Source organism: Zonotrichia albicollis, chromosome Z, assembly GCF_047830755.1.
Source record: "Zonotrichia albicollis isolate bZonAlb1 chromosome Z, bZonAlb1.hap1, whole genome shotgun sequence".
NCBI classification, from domain to species: domain Eukaryota; kingdom Metazoa; phylum Chordata; class Aves; order Passeriformes; family Passerellidae; genus Zonotrichia; species Zonotrichia albicollis.
This window is the reverse complement of record NC_133860.1, coordinates 75,758,348-75,777,323: the sequence shown is the minus strand read 5'-3', so window position 1 is coordinate 75,777,323 and position 18,976 is coordinate 75,758,348. Positions and strand designations below refer to the sequence as shown.

General features: G+C 44.3%; 1 protein-coding gene across 8 annotated transcripts in view; it reads right to left on the bottom strand.

The window, feature by feature from the left end:
- The window catches only part of SEMA6A (semaphorin 6A), a 121,570-nt gene extending 106,145 nt beyond the window's left edge, over positions 1–15,425 (bottom strand). For 2 of the 8 annotated variants that reach the window (XM_074532822.1, XM_074532821.1), the window contains exon 1: positions 13,741–14,364. The gene's annotated coding sequence lies outside the window, so the exon portion shown is untranslated. Of the gene's footprint in view, positions 1–12,005; positions 12,260–12,473; positions 12,616–13,740; positions 14,366–15,405 lie in introns of those variants that run through there. The other 6 variants (XM_074532820.1, XM_074532818.1, XM_074532824.1 and 3 more) reach the window with 6 other exon arrangements.
- Between the last annotated feature and the right edge of the window lie 3,551 nt (positions 15,426–18,976).

Below are 18,976 nucleotides of genomic sequence, written 5' to 3'. Positions count from 1 at the left end.
AATCTAGGACTTGAGGTGTGAGTTGAGCAGTGGATAAAGTTGTGAACTCAGGTCAGAAGCAAGCAGCTGTCCATAGAGCAATTGCAGGGTGCAAGTACAAACACACCACGTTTCCGAAAGGCTTTCCCCAGATACAAATCCACAGTACCCTGGCAAAATGGATTCGGGGAGGGGCACAACACACAGAGGTTCAAAGCCAGAAGAGGCCTAAAATCAATGTATGTGACCATAGGCATCTTGATCAGCCAGCTGTGTCCTTCTGCTGATTTCTCAGCCAGTGGGGACCTGAAGAGATCAGCAGGCCTGGGGGCCCAATTAGTCCAAACACAAAACCTTTTCTATGTGTATTTTGCTTTGAAGTAAAAAACAACCAAACAAATAAACAAACAAAACCCCAGAACATGCAAACCTCCTTTTTTGTTAAGACTTGAACACCTGGGCTTGAGTCCTTAATGCATAAGTAACTCTTGGATGTCTACATAAAAAACCTTTCAAAATCCACATTTTTATCCTCCCTGGATCCATAATGACTATGGTTAAGAAAATGAAGACTTAAAGATGTTATGTATCAAGGAAGACACAAATGAAATTATTTGAAATAACCCCTGAGTTTACATGAGACTGACATGAGGTAAAATTTCTTATATAAATGCACAACAGTAGAATAATCAAGAAAATAATAATAATTAAAAAATTATTGGACAATTGAAAGTTAAAGGTACCCTTGTTTTACGGATCAAGCCCATTTTTAGCTGTTTTTAGAACTGCTTTTTAGAACTGCTTTTAAAATAATTACTTGAATTATGGCTTCTTTATTTTTTTTTTCTAAATACTGTAATAACATGCAGCTGCTGCAAGTCTATTTTTCTGCATCTTGCAAAGACTTCAGATAATTCTGGAAGCTCTTTAAACATGAGAGAGTATTTAAATACTCTTTCAAGCTACAGAAAATATACTTCATATGAACAAGAGGATGTGGTAGAATTACTGCCAGAAACTACTAAATGGCTTGCAGCAATATCTATGCTTCTGTTTCAAGAGGAGACAAAAAAAAATATGTTTAAATGACATGAAATCCCTCTCCTCTCCTCTCCTCTCCTCTCCTCTCCTCTCCTCTCCTCTCCTCTCCTCTCCTCTCCTCTCCTCTCCTCTCCTCTCCTCTCCTCTCCTCTCCTCTCCTCTCCTCTCCTCTCCTCTCCTCTCCTCTCCTCTCCTCTCCTCTCCTCTCCTCTCCTCTCCTCTCCTCTCCTCTCCTCTCCTCTCCTCTCCTCTCCTCTCCTCTCCTCTCCTCTCCTCCTTGCCCCCAACTAATTTGCCTTAACTTAATGTGCTTTTAGCCTCCCTTCCCTATTAGTACTGAACAATAAAGCACTAAGAGAAAAGACACTCGAGATAAACCAAGCAAATGTTAATCTGGGGCACTGTTTTGCTTATAAGCACAGCCCTTGTTCTACTCAGTGCAAATTGCATTATTTTGTGTTCAATTGGTTGCATTTATTTGAGCATCTTATCTATCCTGTAGGGCTGAGCAAAACGGCACACCCACTGAAACAAACATGAATTTATTTTCTGTAAAAGCGGGGCTGAGACATGAAAGCTGTGAAAGAATCTTGTTAGCGATTCTCTGTGTAGGCAGCATGTTTCACTTTAATCATATGCATTACAGCCTCTACCCATCAGAGGCTTCAGATTCACTCCTAGAGCTTCTTTGCACATCAGTTTGGCTAACCCACTTTCTGGCTTTCCTGCCTCTGTATACAGAAGGAAAGCAGAAGGCGATTCTGCTTTTCACGCTGCAGAGGAAGCAGCAGGACGGCGCACACACACACACACACACATAAACACACAAACACACAGAGCAAAGGGAGCGCCTTGCAGAGCGCGGCCCGCGTCCATCGCCGCTCCCCCGGCGCCTTCTCGGCCGTTCCCTCCCGGTTTGTCTCCGCCGCTCGTTCCCTCCCGGAGTCCCCCGGCCGCCCGCGGAGCCTGCACGGAGCTGTTCAGACACAAGAGGGCAGGCGGCATGCGGAGGAAAGCGCCCGCAGACAGCGCCGAGCGGGCTCCCGGCGAGCTTGGGCAAGCCGACAAGCGCCTCTCCCACCCAGCGTCACAACGTGTGTGACCGAGCTCTCCGCCGGCTCCTCCAGCCATCACACCATCAGTTACAGCCGTACCCCTGCGTTAAAAACTGTGTCAAAAAGGGAATGCTCTTATTCCCTTGAAACCTGCGGCAATCTACAGGGCCGCTCTGTAACAGGAAGCAAAGTTACTGCGCCTTCTTTCCAAGATTTGACGCGCAGTCTAATGAAAATGCGGCACATTCTCTCTCAGTGTATTCCACCCGCTGGAATATTTAAGGCTCTCCCCACCATAAATGTATTTCGGTAAATGTGTTGTGTTCGTTCTTACACAACCCTGCTATTTAAATGTGGGTAGTTGTTAGAGCAGGCTGTCATACGACGACTATCTAGAAGCAGGCGGTGCAGCAGCAAAGTAGCACACCAGCCCCCCTACTAACACATTCTCTGCTTTGCTGTTGAAAAATTTCCAGTACTTGAATCTTTGAAGCTAAAATGCTAATTCAGTTTACAGATCCATTGCAGTCCCATGCCTTCTTGATTGTTTTGATATTTTTTAATTGCTATTTGTATTTTGAGCTTGTGACTTAAGTTCTTAAAAAAAAATCACCAATTAATGACTCCTAATGAAGTCAGAAAGATTTATGCCACCAATACTAACAAATCAGAGGTTAGCTCTTCTAGACAAACTCCATGCCTAATAAAATAAGCATGGAGATGCAATCTGAAGCAAAACCGTGCCCTCAATTTTCTGTTTGATGCCAACAACCCAAAAGTTAGATCCTGCTAACCTGTATTTTCTTGTCTCCACACAGCTCTTCTTCATTTATACACACAAGCAATGCAATTGATTGTGATGACATGTCCATCTAAACTAGGGGCACTCGTTTGAGTAGATAGTTTGATATTTGGAGCCTGGCACAAAGGAGGAGGTGAGGAGTTGTCCTTCTAAAAATGAGGTAGTTAAGCATCTGTGTAGATGTTCTAGGTTTTGAAAAGTTCCTTAAGTTCTTTACCTATGACAACAATGAATTCTTTTATCTGCTTCCATCTAAAAAAGATTACTGACCATTTATGGAAAAAAAATTAAAAAGCATAATGAATTGATTTGCCATTGAAAGTAATTCAATGAAAGTGTTATTACAGACCACTTCAAACATCAGCAGGCATGATATAGTCTACATTTTCCATCCCTTTGCAGAACATCAACAGCATTTAATCATATCAACATGATATCTGGAAGGACCTGGCTGAATTGCCTTTCTCACATAAACAACACTTGAGTTGTGTGTTATTTCTTTAGGGGTCTTTTTGTGGTTTTTTTTTTTTGGTTTTTCCTTTTATTTTTTTTGGCAAATGATGCTATCGCCAGGATTTCAGCTACACAAGAGAGATTATGACAAAGGTGAACACAAACAAAAACAAATAGTTACAATGGTAAAAGGCACATTGAAAAGGAAATAAAATTAATGCGTCAGAGAACTTCCTCCAATGTAGAAGTTGTCTTATATTTTCAAAGTTTTTTTCTGATAGTCACTTGAACACATGTAAGTAGTACTCTTAATAATGTTTTGAGAAATCAAAACTGCATTTTTCTCACAATCATCCAGTCACCAGCCTTCATCCCACACCTTCAGGCCATTAGCTCAATGTTGGCTAAATTTGCCTTTTGGACTACATGTGTTGTTGAACGAGAACAGGATCTCTTTTTTTTTTTTTTTTATCTTGGGAAAGGAAGTGTTCTGGCAGCATGTCTAGGTCTTACGCACAGAACAGGATAAAGCAAAAAAGACGACACCACCCTGAAATATACGCATCTCGTGATATAATTAATCAGTTTCTGAACATGATGAACTTCCCTACAACAGAATTAAAAGGAAACACCTTGCAGATAATAATGAAGAACTGTAGTAGCTCATGCAAAAATCTTTCCTTTTCCCAGAGCAGATCTTTAAGGATTTAGTTCTTAATTTCTTTTTAAAGAAAAACAGATTCCTATTCCAAATAAAGAATAATTTCACTGGATGAAAAAAAAAGGCATCCTAAAGCACCACTACTTTAAAGTTTGTCTTCTTACTTCTCCAAAAAACCTCATATAACTCTCCACTTAAATTTCTTCCCAAAAACAAACAAATCAAATCCCAAAACAAAAATTCTGAACAATGTATTTCTAGAAAACAAAGTTCTACTGCAGGGACACAGTTCTTACAAGATGTTACGTAATCATCCTCATATAACAGAGTACAGGAAATTTTTAAAAAATCAATTTAACTGTGATCATTTCTGATTTAATACGGTTTGGATCAGTAAGTTGTAATTGCAAAAGCCGTGCATTTGTAATTAATGAGTACAAATTATTCAGAAGTGGAATGGGTTGAATGCCATTAGAAGTTTATACACATAGTACCAAGTTCTGTTCATACAGAAAATTAAATTCAAAAGTTGATTTTAATGCATGATGCCCCTCTTTCATTAGGGAGCTCTGATGAAAAGCCAGTAATATAAAGACTATGACCCAAAGTTCAAGGTAGCAGTTGAACAGCCTCTAATCCTCTCTATAATAAAACGGCATTTTTTACTCAAATACGAGGCTGCACTTCGCCATGTTCACGGTGTGAAGTACCACTCAAGGAAGATAATCCTGTGGGACTCTTGCCCACAGGCAACGACACCAGGCTGTGCCCCACGTGTGGAGCATCTGTCGGGAAAGGCGTGCCATCCCTTCCTTTTCCTTGCCGTGGTGTGTTGAGGCAGAATTCCCACACAAACCCAGAGCTCCAGCTGCCCTCCGAGCACTCCTCCCCATCCACCCTCTCCAGCTCTGAGGCTGAACAGGGACAGTTCCCTCTCATCGGTTTGCTCATGAGCACTCGGCCCAAGACAAGCACCAGCCTCCCAGGAACATTCAGGTAGCTCAAGATGCTATTGTGCGAATATGAGATTTGCAAAGCAAATGCTGTGACATCGCTTAAAAGACAAAACCACAACAATTACTTTCATAGGAATTATTGTTTTCTTTTCTTGATAAGATTAGTATATTTGGTGCTAAAATTCATCTTTTTGGGGATGCAGAAGAATATGTATTATCAACCATAAGCAAACTGAAAGGAAAATACTCCCAGTGAAGTGTCTGAGTCACCAGCTCAGGTATTTAAAAGATACACAGAGGTATATAAAAGATGTGTATAGATGTAGGCTTTAGGTACATGGTTTAGTAGTGGACTCAGCAGTGTTAGATTAAGGATTGGACTCCATGATCTTCAAAGACCTTTCCAACCTAAATAATTCTGTAGTTTTGTACTGAAGTCTAAATGGTGTAAGGGCTTGTTCATAGGTGCTGAGTAGAAATGCATTTTTACCCTCCAACAGACAGGCTCTTTATACTGAGTATTGACTTATCACTCACTTCTCTGTTTCTTGAAAGCAAAAAATAAATAGCAAGGAAGAAAAAAAAAAAAAAACCACCATTGTTAAAGAAGGTACAAATGTTCCTTACAGAACTGCTTAATTAAATCTCTGTGCAGCGGGATCCTATACCCTACCTCAAACTAAATGGAATACAATAAAGTCTGAGGAAAAAAAGCACAACAGAATTTGTACATCTACAGTTTTGACCCAAGATATTTCCTCACTATTACAATTGCTACCTTCCTTTCAAAGGGAAATAAAAAATGATGGAGGTGTAACATTCTGTCAGTCTAACAGACACATGCGCATTCTGAGTTTATCAGGAAAAAGACTGGGATTAATTTTACACAAAATACGTGTATTCAACACAGATCTGGAAGATTATAGACCAGAAGATTCCATTTTATGTGAAAATATAAAATTCCAAATACAGATTTTGTGTTCATCTACCAACAAATGAAATTTAAAATTAATGTCAAATGTTTGGACTTCATTAGTTCAATTCATAGGGCTCCTGAGGATTACATGTAACAGGCTCATGTTCTCAATCTGCTTGTTGATCTCACCTGAAAAATTGACAAGACTGGGTTGTAAAGTCCCAAGCTGAGGATTTAGAACTAATTTTTTAGTGCAAACTAACCATATGAAAGCAAAAACGTTGCTGTTTTTCTGATTAATTCAAATTATACGGAATTCTTTAATCTCAACTGTACATAGTTTTGATATTGTACTTTGATTTGATTAGTCAAGACTGGTTTTTTGTTGTTGTAAACAGAAGATAGTTAGTCTTTCAGCTACTTTCCTGTTAGACATATTTCCTACTTTACCATTTTTCTCACTCATCAAAAGAGCTATTTCTAACATCTCACAGTTCTATATTTCTGAAAGCTTGTATGTTTTAATGCTGAGTTTATGAACAAATATTGAAACATCGTTGAAAAAATACTACCAATGCCAACACAGCACTGAAAGAGCTTTAGTTCTGTCTGAAAAAAGTTAATTTCCTCTTTTCTACTTGGTAATGAAAGCTGCTCTGCAGCTAACAAAAAGGTTCTTATTGTCTTATTAAATTTAAAGTAGCAATAAACATTAACTCAGTCTCAAACATGGTATAATACTGTATGTAGCTAGGTTAAAAGGGAAGTAAAAGAAATTACCTGGATTGCTTAGGGAATCCTAAATGCCTTAATTTACCCAACCATTTATCAGAAAAACTAATGAAAAGCCTTTTTTGTTCTAGCTATTAGTCTCTGAAGTGTGCGACTTTACCATCAAGACAAAACAAAAAGCAAATCTTGGGAGCTAGTATCAGTTGGACATTCACATAACAAGGTCCAGAGAGACATATCCAGAAGTTTCCGCCTTTAATCCAACTCTGACTAATGTTGGATGCTGCTCTCTTGATCCATCCGAGCTCTCCTACTGCCAAAATAACTGCAAGGCTTGCAAGTCCGAATGCATCTTAAGCCTTTCCCAAGGCACCCCAACACTATCTGAGGCACTGAAACTATGGCAACCGAATAAGAAAGCAGCCTCCATGATTAATAGATGAAGATCCCAGCGACAGTGCCTTGCTAGGCCATAATTCAGGAATGCAGTAGGAATTAGCATAGAATCCATCTCAATCTACCAATAAAAAGTAGATTTTGAAAGGCATCAACAAAATCACAGGTTTTTTTCTGCAGAAAAATGAGAAAAACCCACAAAAAAAACCCCAAACAAAAAACCCCTATGGAACTATAAACTGTTCAAAATCTCATTTACATTTCAATGAATGGCTGCCTCAAGAGCAAGTAATGGATAAATGTTCATGAACAATGGTGAAGGAAGCAACATATGAAATTTTCTATTCAAGTACAAAAGCCATATGAAGAATATTCAATATATAGAACATCTAAGTGAAACTGAGCAAACATAGACAGGAAAGTAGAGATAATGTTTGCTGCAATAAAGAATACAGTTGGATGCGGTTTTTCCCATTGTGTTGGGAATTCCTATGGGAGAGTATTTTTTCTATCTGCTGAACTGGAACGCCTAACCATAGCTATTATATAGTCCACACATTTTCACTGTTAGAAGGTCGCTGGGTCTATCAGGGTCATTACAAAATCAATGACCATTAGGAATACCTTTTCTTTTTAAGCACATAATGAAACTTCTGCTATTATCACCAGTAAAAGTACTGGTAGAAAAGTCTTCATCCAACTAGATATTCTCAGACTGATATGAAAGGGCATAACAAAACTATTGGGGCTTTTTTTCCACTTTTATAAGCTCTAAGTTTTCACTGAAGACAATGGGTTACAGAAATCACAAAAACATAGGGATGGGGGGGTTTTTGCCTGCTTCATGGAAAGGGTGTAATTCTTCAGTCAAGGCATGGCTCTGCCTGGGAAGGACGAGGGAGATGATGCCAAAGGCTTCCCATCCTGAAGACAGGGCCCATGCTGTCCTGTTAGAGTGGTGCAGCAACGCTGTGCACCTGCCCCTGGAAACTCTCACTTCAGAACTGCAGGCATACTGCACAAGTGTACCGCTGTGGAAAGCTCCTCAGTAGCAATTTTGTCAGTAGCTAAAAAAAACTCCAAAACAAACCAAAAACCTGCCACTAGCAAAAATGGCACAGAGTAGTCCATGATACATGAATTTCAAGTATGTTATATAAATACTTTACATAGAAGTGCCTATTATTAACGATATTTTTAAAGGAAAGGTCATCACTGAATGTAGTGAATTTACCATATGTCTTCACTCTCGAGATACAGCAACTGGCAGTTCTGTTAATAGCTGGTTTATCTGCTTTATTTTACATCTCTATTTCAGCCACTAAAGAAACACTCTGGGGCTTGGGGAAAAATTTCTTTCATACAAAAATTACTTTGAATTCACATCAAGCATTATTACGGCTCTCCTTTGGGCTGATAAATAACAACAGTTCTATACTAGGAAAGACTTCATGAGATTTTTCAGCAAATTACGGGAGGATTCTTTCAGGGTTTTCTTGTATTCCTCCTTTTCTGAAATCTGTTTGTTGTTGTTGTTGTTGTTTTGTTGGTTTTTTTTTTGTTTTGTCTTTTTAAGTAAATTCTACTTTTTTAAAATTAAACTATAGCCAGAGTTAAACTTGAGATTTCAAAGGTCATAAACCTGGTAGCTTCATTTATGTTCATCCGGTGCATGAAAGCTGAGAACATTTTTATTGTATGGGGGGGAAGCACAGATCTCTCTTACCCCCTTCCCTGTTTCCAGCAATAGCAGCCTTTATAAGAAATGCCAAAAACTGCAAATGTTTCTATGTAAGCCTGTCCTTCAATGAGCCCTTCCTAAGACTTCCAGAACACCCTAATTTTTTGCTTATTTTCTGTTTTTCCTCTCCCTCCATTCCCATGCTACATTTAATTTTGAATCCTTTCACATCTTCCAGAGGCCAGAATAAAATAGGCAAATGAGAAGCTTGGGAACTCCACAAGACACACAGGAGCTGCAATACCTAAAATTATAACACAGTAGGTGGCACTCTTCCCTTTAAAACCTAAAGCCATGCCTTGGGCATGTGCTGCCATATTGACATGTTTCAATCAAGATCCAAAAACCAAAGCAACCCTCACCACAGAAAATTAGAGATCTCTTAACACTGCAGAAAAGTAAACACTCAATTATTTCCATGGCCATGGGTAACACAGCACTAAAGAAAATAGAGGCATACAGACTCTTGCTCTGCCAGGTTTGTGCTTGAACTGGAGTAGTCCACTTTTACCCCCACAGACCCTATGCACATTTAAGCAGTTCCTTACTCAGAGAACTGGTGCAACAGGCCAAAAATGAAAATATTCCTATAGAGATCTATCAGGCTCAGGTCCAGGCTCTCCCTCAGCTGATTACTTCTGTGTTAGAATGCTGTTCATGGTTACTGCATGCTGTTGATCAGCAGTTGGACTCTGTGCTACGGACTTTATCTTGCTGTCAAAATGTCTTGCCCACCTAAGAATAATCCTGATACACAAAATTTATGAATATGAAATTCTAAAATGGTCTCCAGTAAAAAGCATTACTTATAACTCTTATTTTTCTGTTGCCCTGTCAAACAAAGCTTGTCACAATTTGTTGGATGTGACTTGCTCCATGACACACAGATCTAGGTCTGACTTATAACATTAAGGATCAGGCCAGACCAAATGTACTCAGAGGATAGCTTCAGGTTCTTAACAAGTATTGATTCCCAGCAGAGAGCAGTATTTTCAGTTTGCGGCTTAAACACAAAAAAAGTCCACATTTAAGTAATATTTCAGCAACTGCATTTACTCTTAGAAAATTACTCCGGCAGGCAAGGCGTTCCTGGGTCAGCAAAGCTTACTTGTGTGAATGGGACTGCAAAAGGTGAGGGCTAAAGATTTACTTCATCAATAAATGAATAGTAGCAGGTCAAGTACTGCAGCATCTGTATCAAATAGTGATAGTGAAAACTTCTGGTTTAGTACAGTTCAACTTCTCTAGCATATGCTGCATCTAATAAAATTTCAATGTTGTTTTCCAGAATTTCAGGATTTACTGGCTTGTTTGTTTTCAGCATTCTGCTACAGCATATGGGAATCAGGTACTATACACAAAACATTTGTTTCAGTAGTATAACAATGTGCTCTTGCAAAGAAGCTGGATGTAAGACATGTATTAGCTCAGGTCAATTTAATCCTAAAACATTTTATGTCTCCCCTGCTGTAAACCATGTGAGCTCCTTTCATGTGTATTTATGTATGGCTCTTCAAAACAAGATGACAAATTTCCCCTTCCCTTCACAAAACATGCACAAGCAAGTTCACAATCACCTACTTCCTTTCTAATGCAAACAATTCTAGTCTGGATTTTTCACAGGTCATTAGTTTGATCTCTGTCTTTCCCTTTTTCTCTTTTTTATTTTTTTTAATTCCTTTCAAAAATTTAATGAAGGCAACTCTTCATTCTCAGCCCAATCCACCTCCTTCTTCAGTCTTAAACACCAGTAACTGCAATCTTCTATTTGCAAACATAAAGGGACTATGTCTGATACTCACTTTCATCTTCAAGCAGCTAGAAGAAATGTTAACTAGCCATCTTCCTCATAGATGTCAGTGCCCAAATATTTTTTGGTTCAAGTAGTATGAGTTCAGTTGATAAGGCTGGTTTGCCATTAAACAAGAATACACAGTTTTCAAGTAGACTAATTGAGAACACACAGAATATCTGTGACTGCCTTGTTTGTAGTCTCTGAAAGCATTCACCTGCGCTTCAAGCCTTTGGTGCCTAGTACATGACAAGCAAATGTTGCAAATACACATTACAATATTACTTACTATTTAAAATTTTCTTTAGCATTTAGGCAGAAATCTCATCTGGGCGTGCTGCTCCTGTGCAAAGCTTCCATGAATGCCAGAGATTTTCTCCAGTGAAGAGTGGTGGAGAATGGAAATCAACTTTTTTATGCACATGAAATTATTCGGCTTTAGAGAGAGTCAGTTCTCTCTGTCTTGTAACTTATAAGAAGCTACCATATTAAAACCAGGCTCCTATGAGATAAAAGGATGCGCTAGACAGTGAAACACCTTGGCAACTCTTCTACTACAAACCTCCCCGATCATACTGTAGCACTTGCCTTCAACCATATTCAAAACAATTCCATGAAGAAACAGATTTGCTGGAGCGCTTCTGAATTTCCTCACAATACACTAGAACAGTCTCATTAAAAAAAAAAAATTAAAGAAAAAAAAAAAAGAGAAGCTAACAACAGCAAGATCACTTTGTGTTTGTAATCTGAAAAAAATGGTATGAGCATGATAGCTGCATAAATCTTACCATGAGAGAAAGCTACAAAATCTCAATGAATTTGTAAATTTTAAATCAAAAGAGCCTGACTGCACTGGACTTTGTCATCCTGATGTCAAAGGATTTAATCACCAAGTAAAGATTACTTGGATCAGAATGGTTTACTGGATGACACTTAAATTTAATGAATGCACACCAAAAGCGTGAAATAATTGTTGCAAAGACAGTGAGGAAAATCACACCTTTAGCTACTATCTTTGAGGTCAACTTAGTAACGATATCGTTGCTGGATGATACAAAACAAGTTAGAAGAATCTATGTCAAATAATAAGCAACTTCGTGCAGCCCTGTGACAGAAAATGGTTATGGACCCTTAGCACTTCGTTATTTACAACACCTGCATGCTGTTGTGTGCGCCTTTAGAAAATGAAGCATTCACCTTGCTTGCAGCGCCAGGAATTAGTATGTTTTACAGTTTATCACAGACCTAACTAAAGCCTTTATCTTCTGCTGTTCCATCAGTGAAATAATTTTCTGCAGCAGCTAAACATCCGTGCTGCACAGACACTGGCACAAACGCGCATGTTTACAAACTTCAAAAGCAGCAATTATCTCGGGAGAGGAACAGGAGAACAAATTATCTCCTGAACAAGCGGCCAAGGCTAGAAAAAGACAGAGCCATTTGTCTAAGGGAAACCCAGCAGTTACTGCCTTGAGACTCACCCCGGGATGAGCCAGGCAGGACAGAGGCGGTGGCGACAGGCAGAAGGACATCTCCACTGCAACTGACCGGGCTGAGCCTCAGCCCCGCTTTCCCCGCCAGCTCTCTGCGCGCACGCTGTCCGGTCCAGCCTCGGGAACGCCTCCCTTGGACGGCCCGGCAGTCAGGCACGAAGGAAGGGCCCTCGCAAGAAGCAGGCACTTTCCTCACGCGTGATGGAGACCCAAACTTTCCACCGCCGTCCCTGGCGGCGGGGCGAGGGGCGGCGCTGACCCCCGGCCGCCCCAGGGGCTGCCCGAGCCCCCGCCGCGGCCCCCCGTGCCAGCGCCCCGCAGGACGGAGGCAGGGGAGCCTTCCCTGCCCGCGCACAGAAGGGACAGGGTGTGTGCGTGCAGAGTGAAATCCCTTCCCTGCTCAGCATCCTTTCCGCTCAGCATCATCCTGTTCCATGCTCGGCATCCTTTCCTCACCTCAGCATCACGCTGTCGCCTCCTCGGCGTTCCTCCCAGCCTCAGCATCCACAGCACGAAGGAGCCCCGCTGCCGGTCCCCGCCCGGCCCCAGCGGTCCGCCCGGCGTGCGGCGTTTGCGGGGCGCCGCGTCGCCAGCCTGAGCCCCTCCTGGAGGGCCAGCCCTGCTACTCGCCATTAAGAAAACTTTCTCTTTTTCTCCCATTTGGCCCGGAGCCCGAGGGCGGAGAGGGGCTGAAGGAGCGACAGGGCGAGTGCTGGGCGGAGGGAGAAGAGTTGCGCTGCCTCGCACGGCTTCCCGCCCGCCGGGCGGCCACGGAGGGGTCTCGCCTTGCCCAGCCCGTCTGCCGGCGCTCCCCGGCCAAGGAGCAGCGGCTCGGCAGTGCCGCCGGCCCACGGGGGAAGAGGCTTGAGGCGCCCGGCAGAAAGGGGCGGGGAGCATCCCTACCCCAGAGGCCCCTTGGCGGGGCTGAGCGAGGGCGGCCGGCAGCCCACCTTCACCGGGGCCAGGGCGGAGGGGAGGGCGGCCACTGTCCGTGGGGAGCGGGCGGGGAGGTGAGCCCGCGGCCCCAGCCCGCGATCGCGAACAAAGCCCGCGGCTGCGTCTAGGGCTGCTCCGCGGAAGAAGTTGCCTCGATTCCCGGCCACTTCCCCCAAAAAGCAGCGCCAGCCTCGGAAAAAAACCAATAAAGAAACACATCGGCCGCGACCCAGCTACACCGCGGGAACGGCAGAGACGGCGGGGTTACGCCTCTGCACGGAGCGCACACATAGTTGTTGTAACAAAGACCCCGGCACCCAGCCCCGCACGATGCCCGGCGGCCCCGGCGGCGGCGTCCCGCGGTGCCCAGCTCCCCGCGGTGCTCGGACGGGCGCGACCCCCGCCAGAAAGGGCTCGGGGATGGGAGCCGAGGAGCCCCAGCCCAGCGCCCGCCAAGGGTTAGGGGAGGGAGGATAACATGTTAGGCAATTGGGGTCGGGGGCGGGGGGGGGGAAGGGAAGAAAAATATGGGGGTTAAATAAAAAAGGGAAAAAAAGATGAAGCCACGAGATGCCGGTAAAGTGACAACACCAAGCGCAGCGTGTACACTTGCGGGAGGCTATCCTCCTCCCTAGGCGCTGCAAACGATGTCGAGACAGAAGGCAGAAATCAGCCCGCCTCAAACCACCACCCTCGCTCCTTCCGAGCCGGCCGGGCGATCCGTGAGCTTCCCCTTCCTAGCAATCCCAAAACATAAGGTAGGGGTACGGACGGGGGGGTACTGTACCTTTTCGGTGCATGTATCTGGGCAGCTAGAGGACAACTAGCTGATGTAGTGTCCCATTTAGTAATCCATTTTAGGGGATCTCTCTGGGAAACTGGAGCCACTCTCTCTTTTGCAATCCTTTGTCATTACTACATGTGTGCTTCCCAGGGGATGGTATATTTAATATTTCTACTTTCTGAATTGCAAACGCAATTTGTTCATTTCCAATGATGGACGAAGAAGGGAGCGATCAGAGAGAAGAATAAAAAAAAAAAATAAGCAAAAAAAAAAAAAAAAAGCGTTAGCAACTCCTCTCCAGACCCAAATTCCACTACGGTTCCACTCCAGTAAGTCCCCTTCAGTCGAGCCTCTGGAGGTAAGTCATTTCGGGGTCTCCTGGTCCCTCTCTACCAGAAGTGCTCCCGGTGTGACGGCTGCTTCAGGAAAACTCCGAGGCTGGAGGTACACGGCAGGAAAGCGTAGTCGCTGCTCGCCTCGAGCTGCCGGGCATCGGACTGTGCGCGGCGAGGACGTGGGAGCCGCTGTCTGTGCGTCTCTGCCTGTCCCTGTCTCCCGCCGCTGCCGCTCCGTCTCCCGCCGCCCTCCCGCTGTCCCCGGGACGCGGCTCCGCCGGCGGAGGCGGAGACAAAGCCCGGACTGGAGCGCGGCGGACGGGCGGGCGCGCCCCGCTCCCCGCCCCGCCCCGCCCACCGCCACGGGCGGGGCACGCGCACGGCCGCCCCGCCCCGTAGGGGGCGGGGCTAGGGGCGGGGCCGGGCGAGGCGTGAGGGAATCCGGGCGAGGCGTGAGGGAGACCGGGCAGCGGAGCGGGGCGGCCGCGCGTCGGTCTGGGGCTCGCTGTGGGCGGCGGCACGTTGGGGCTGGTGCCGAGCGTCACTGGGCTTACGTCGAGCAGGTGTCTACGGAAGGGAATCGCCGCCCCCTGCCATCGCCCGTTTTCTCGGAGCTGTCGCCGCCTCCAGCCATCACGGTCGTTCCGCGCCGGCAGGGCGCGGAGAGGCGGCGAGGAGCGGGGAGACGCCCGCGGCGGCGGCGAGAGCACGGGGCGGGACAGGGGCAGCCGGCTGCAGTCCCCCGAAGGACTCGCCGCTTCTCCGCGGGATCTGGGGCTGCTGCGGAGCCCGGGGCGGCAGCGAAGCCCTGCGCACGGGGCCGGGGCGGGCCGTTCCCCCTTGGGCGCATCCCCGCGTCCCCCGCGGAAAGCGGGGACGGGGGCTGCAGCTGGCCGTCCTCTTGTCGCCTTTTCCCCCTTCCCACCGTCTCAGTCCCGCCTCGTGGTCGCTGGCTGCGCTAATCCCTGTCTCGGAGCCGATCCAGCCGGGAGCAGGAGCAAGCGGCGCTAATACACTAATCCCCCTCTCCCGTCCCTGCGCCGAGGCCCCCCGCCGCTGCCGCCGGCGGTAATCCTCCCGGCCCAGCCGCGGGGCGGTGCGGGGGCTGCGCCGGGCCCCGCTCCCCGCCCGCTGCCCAGGGCCCCGCGCCGCCCCCGCCGCTGCGCTCCCTGCACGCCACGTCCCCGCTGCGCCCGCAGAGCCCGCCGGGGCGCTCGGCCCCTGCCTGCGGACGGCCCGCCGGGGGCCCGAGCCCCTGGCCCCTGATTCCGGCCCTCCGCGCCCTCGTGCTTTCCGCTCTTCCCGGCCCCTTCTGCTCCCGCGCCCCGCTGACCTCTCAGAGCATCAGGGCTGGGACGGACGGACCGCGGGAGCGGGCTACGCTGTAAATCCAGCAAAATAGCTCGAAGTCAGTGAGGTGAAAGTCTGCGTGTTCCTTTCTTCGACGGCGGCATGTGATTCCTCATGAGTTTTAACTGTGATTTTCACCCTCTAGATCTCCCCGGAGTTCAGGCTGCGAGGAGAGTCTCTAGTTGTTTCAGCGTGAAGATATCTTGTTTCCAGGGAATTCATGTACATGTGCAATTACTTTAACATGATTTATACTTTTTTTTCTCCCCTAACCAGATAAGTGAAAGGACAGAGTTCCACTAGGAGAATTGCTGTCAGGTCACGAAGTATGGCATTAAAATTAAAATAATTACTTATTTATGACAGCTGGTTTTTTCTGCCTTTTATTTTCAGATAATGAAAGGACTGTAAGACATTGGTTTGGGATCTGTATTTGATTTGGGTCTAAAATTAACCACACACCCATTCAGTTTCTAGTTGTTAGATTACAAGGGAAAACATTCATCTGTATCAAGAAACAGTTTTTTCTTTCCGTTCTGACAATTTAAACTGTCAGAATGTATACTTAGGGTAATTTTATGACCAAAGGAACCAAGACCTAATATATATTTTCTTTCTTTCTTTCTATCCCTGAAAATCTAAAACAGAAGTGAATTCTGCACCAAACAGGGTTATTGCTGGAGACATAAATTTTGGTGAAACAAACTTCTTCTAGATCTGTAAGCAATTAGAGAAACTCAACTGGTACAAATGATTTCTGGGTACCAAGTGTGTGTCAGAGGAGTTAACCAGCTGAATGTACCTTGATTTGCCAAGACCCCTAACCCTATTTCCACAAAGAGGTCCTTGATCATATCATGGTACTTCTTCCTCTGTCAGGAAATGAGAAGAGAGACTGAACATAGGACTTGTGGGGAATACCCATTTCACAATAGCTAAGGCTGACATTTGATCATTATATCATGTTCAATCACTGCACACATTTTGAGGTGTTCAAAACTGCCACCAACTTTGTTGTGGATTTGAACTGGAAGCAGATATAGGTTTGATCTTTACTATGTGCTTCAGCTATTTCACAAGTATTTCCACAATACTGAATGGTTTATTTTACCATTGCATTTCTTTACTAATCAAAAAAGGCTCTCTGACAGAGAATGTTTCCCCCTCCTATATTTAGGCTTTTTAAAAATACAGACCAGATTTTTATACAATGAAATTTTTGGAAGAAGCAACACTAAAAAATCCTGTTTTCCAGATAGTGGTACTAGCTAAGGCATCAGTTATTAGAAGTTTTATATTCTGGAGTTTTTTACAAAATTTTTTTTTCAATCATCCATTTTCCCCCTGTCTTTACTTTCCAAGCTTTTGCTGCCTAACTTCTGTTAAATCATACACTGTAGCCATTTTTCATTTAGCCCTCTGCCAAAATGACATCCACCTTTTCTGTCCTTCATTACCTCTTGGTTTGCTCTACAAACTCTTTAAGTGTCTTCATGGTTTGAAAACTCACCCTCATTTTTACCTGACTCCCTGTTCCCTTTCTCACTCAGTACTCAATCCAATGAACTATTCTCCTCGTATTTTCTCTCTCACCAAGCTTTTTAGTCTATTTTTGTGGAACTTTAATGTCAATCTCAATTCTTCATGCTGTCAGATTTTCTGAAAACAGAGACACAACCTTACTTGTTTTGCCTAGACTAGTTAACAGTTGTGGGCTACTCACATGGGCTTGGGGAAGGGAATTATTACTCTTATTGAGGGGAAAAGACATTTTTTTTCACTGTCTGCTTTTTGGCAGCTGCAGCAGTAGAGTGCGGTGGGTTTTCCAATCAGGAATTTTTGGTGAGGTCTCCATGGAGCTGTGCATTTTAAAATCCTGATCTGAACAATTCACACAGGCTATAGAAAACTTCTCCAACTCCTTCCAACCCCTCTGCAAAGTAGGTCTTTAGCAAAAATTTGACTTATTTTGTGTGAAAATGTTACCTCTACTCCTCCTTAATCACATGTGAAATATGTTTGTGAGACAGCTGGCCTGTATGGAAGAAGGGCATTTTTATCTCCTTCGCTGGCAGCACCTGCCTCTTTCAATTGGGGAGTGCAGAGTTCAATGCTAATTTGTGTGCTAAGTCTCACATTATATAACACATATTTTCTACTGTACTGTCTTCCCAGATCCATGTGATTGTTAGATGCAGCTCTCAGGAGTTGGGATACTGCAGGGGTGCCATGGCACCTTGTTGAGCTCACCCCATTCATTGCCTTCCTACACCAGAACATTCAACACATATGCAAAATACGCAATATTCTGTGATTCCAGTTGTTACTGTTAGATTCAGTTCAGCTTCTTCTTGCCACTATTTCAAAAGCTCAAGATGCAGCAGGGTTTTTCGTTGTCAAGAAACAATAGGAATGGCAGAGCTGCGGACTTTGACAGCTGTCTGGGAGATAAAAGTGGGTTTTGCCCCAAGGAAGGTATGAGATAGTTGATGTCCACGAGGGACTTAAATTAAGGCTGTAATCTTAGGAGGGCTTGTACTCCTTTTTCCTCTTTCCTACTTGGGCATCAGCATCAAAGGAAATGCTTTTACCCATGGAAATACGTTTCACCACAAATAAAAACAAAATGTTGAATGCAGCACATCTTAATATAAAATAAGTGTTGACTTCTTTAATCTTATAGCAATACTGAAATTTCATCAAACTGCAAATATGATTTGTGTCAGGACAAGATTATTGAATGCCTGGCAAAGTAATTACTCCTACAGAGAGAAAAATAAGATAATTCTTTTAACAACTTCCGGGAAATTCATCAAACTCAGCTGTTCTCTGAAAATGTGGTTGAAAGTGGGGAGGTTTTTTATCAGATGGAGCTGTGTTTTGTGCGACTGAAGGAAACAAGACTTTTAAAAATCAGCAGAGACCCAATTCTCTTAGTGTAAAGTGGCAATAGGTCTTTTGCCCAAATAACTTGTGCAGAGTGAGGCTCATAGTTTAAAGGTATGAATGCTAGACATTTTACAGCTCTTTCTGAACATGTAAAATGAGATGAGATTAATGGGTTTCCTCCATGGACATGATTTTTAATGGTTGGTGAATCCTTGCAAAATTCTTTCTGTAAATAAGGATCTTACCAGAAATGCCATATTTTTAGGTTGCTGGATGGCATATATGGATTTGCTTCTCTTAAACACTTACTTCAGACATCTTCCGAGTGGATACTCAGATGACTACAAGTTGACATGGGATGTGCTCAACAAGAAGCACCCAGAGTATTCAAAGTTCAGCAAAGTAGTTTGTAACACTCACTGGAAACACCAGTGAAGGTTTTGCCTCTGCTGGGAACCCAGAGTGTCTCTGTGCCAATTCTGTGCAGGTTGGTCTTTACAACTATGGAGGATTTTGGAAGGCAAACAAGGCTGCAGAGCAGATGTTTTATGCTGGAGGCTGCCCTGGTCAGCTCCCACTGTGCTGTGCCAGAAAAATCAGCAGAAATTCATGTTGCACTGTGAGCAACATTCGCATGTCACTGTGTCATCTAGTTCCCAGAAGAG